Here is a 2,805-nt window from a genome sequence, read left to right on the forward strand (position 1 = left end):
ATGCACCTACGATGACAATTTCAGACCCCTCCATGATTTCTAAGTGGGAGAACTTGCAAAATAGCAGGGTGTTCAAACACTTATTTTCCTCACTGTATGTGTTCATGTACATCTCTTCACAATAGGCCAAATTGAAAAGTTTGAAAAGAAAAGCAGGATTTACTCCAACTGCATCCTGACTGACAGCTAAATTGCTTCACCAAAATACTGGGATACAATACTACAGCATGTAATATGTAATACTGTGGTTTTTCTGTCTTTGGAAACATAAACTATACAACTATAAGTGGAATCTGGAGAGTTGTGTCAGTCAGCCTGCACTCTAGCCTGGATTGTATTCTGAGAGGCTGGCAGGCAAGGCCCTGGGGATGGAGGGCATCACATGTTTCTAGTGAACTTAACCTGTAAGGGTTATTGAAGTGGAAACTGAAAGGCAGCAAACTACTTTCTGTCTGCAGTGCAAACCTTTCTGGAAATGAATAATTCTAATTTCTTTGCAGAACAATCTGAGATACCACACATTTCTAATGTGTCTCACACCTTAGGGGATATGCCGCTTTAGCAAGTTTATCCAAGCTGGCAGGAAAAAGGGAAGTATAGGTGTGACAATGTATTTGCAGTGTTTCAGGCAAGTAGGTGAGCAATCTTCATGTGCATACAATCTGGAATTGTGTCAATGTAGGAGCCAGGATGACAGCAGTGTGGCCGAAACCACCAGGGTGTGCATCTCTCTGCTGCAGAAATGAACATGGTAACTTCAGCCAGTATAGTATAAAGTATACTGTAAGCTACGCTATGATAGTTGCACTTTTATCAGGAGAGTTGTTGTCATCTGAAAAAAACAACAGTGACATGCGGGTTCAAAGATGTATTTTTCCTTTTTTTTGTGTTGGAAACAAACAATACTGTTCAGCTTGGACCAAGCTGATATTTGCAGTGTCTCTGGTGGTTCCTTAAGCAGTGATGGTGCTGGCATTGCGTACACCAAGAGCCAGTCACCAGTGCCTCCACAGTGTTCCACATTTGGAGAGAGACATGATGGGACTGTGTGCAAGCCGCTGTGGTGTAATGGCAGAGGCCTGTGCTGGCATTGCTGGCACACACTAACCAGCAATACAGTGCAGTGTCCTGTTGGATCTATGAGCAGCTGTTCCGGCATGTTTACTTGGCATCGGGGGCAGTCAGAGAGCAAGAGAGAGAGGTCTCTGATTGGCCGATTATCGTTGGTAATCAGTGATTTCAGGCTGAAAATGCAAAAGCAAAATAAGCAAAACTTTACAGCGCTAGATGAGACATTTTCTGGGCTTATGTTTAGATTCACAGCGACATGAAAATGGTTGGTTTGTTATTAATCTCTATTTTTGGGAGTGATTTCCTGTCTGTTGTTATCTTTGCAATGTGTTCATAAGCTGGAACAATTAGTTGACTAATTGATTAGCTGACGGTCAGAAAATTAATGGGTAACTGTTTTGATGATCCATTAAATAATTTCTCAAGCATACGTTACATTTTCTGGCTGCAGACTCAAATGTGAGGAGTTGCTTGTTTTATATTATTGGATACAAATACTTTTTGGAATTGGAGTGGACTGTGGGTTCAACAAAACAAGCAGTCTGAAGATGTCTCCCAGGGCTTCAGGAAATTTTGATGGCTATATTTTATACATTTTAAAGGCCAAACACTTAATTTGTGAGTTAGTAGTAGTTGTAACTGCGGTGGAATTTATTTCAAATGCAACTTTAACAGAAAACATGAGGTAAAGCAGCCGTCAGACTTTTTCAGCATTAGTTTGTTTTTTATTTACGTGTCAGGGCTTTAAGAGAGCAAAGCTCCTTTTCTCTGCAAACTTAAAAATGCCAATTCAAATACCTAGAGGATTATATGGAGGAGCTGTCCATTGACTGAAGGAAACTAGTGATATTTGATGTTAAGTCTGAATGAAGAAAAAACTAAAAGGCTAAAACCTATGAACACACATTCATCTTTAGATGTCATGTTCTGTGGTTTTCTTTTCACTTTTTCATCTGCTTTTGTGTAACAGAGTAGTGCATTAATTGTTTTATTGTGAATTGACTAAATGTATACGAGGAAATTCTGTTCACAGACCAAACGATTAAATGTAATGTGCTGTTTTGAGCATCTGTGGAGCTCAATTAGTATTAGAGATGTATGACTGAGTGCTCCAGTTAATCCATGTCCAGCTCCAATGCAAATTAGGCTGAAGTGTGTTTGATCTTAGGACCAGGAGGGCCTGTTTGATCTGTGCAATTGCTCACCGAATTAGGTTATTATTGGATGCTGTCCACAGATTATGTCTACATTTTAATCATGCCTCTTTGCACTGTTTTAAATAGAATATGTTTCCTTTTAGTGCTCATTTTGTCCACTGCTGTCTGCTCAGGTTGGTTCATACACTGGAACACTGTATATCTTCATAATCAATGTCTGCTGAACGAAGCTCTGCCCTGCAGTCTCACATTTCACTTATTAACAGGTTTTCATGCACTGGAAATGCTACCCTGCAAATGCCAGAAAGTGAAAACGAATAACAGCCACGCGAATAGGCGATATGTGAACGCTTCAAGCTACACAAGATCTACTTTCCAGCCATGGCTAACCATTTTGATGAGGCTCTAGCTAAACATGTCTGCATGCGCTTGTTGAGAACAGGGTCGCGTGTTGTTGTGTTCTTATTTGCATTCATGTACTTGCATGGAACGTGTTTGTGCCCTTAGCTGGTGGATAGTTTCAATCCCGAGCATCTGTCTTTGCATCAAGGGTGATATTCATGCAGGGCAGTTATCC

Source organism: Micropterus dolomieu, linkage group LG10, assembly GCF_021292245.1.
Source record: "Micropterus dolomieu isolate WLL.071019.BEF.003 ecotype Adirondacks linkage group LG10, ASM2129224v1, whole genome shotgun sequence".
Classification (NCBI taxonomy): Eukaryota; Metazoa; Chordata; class Actinopteri; order Centrarchiformes; family Centrarchidae; genus Micropterus; species Micropterus dolomieu.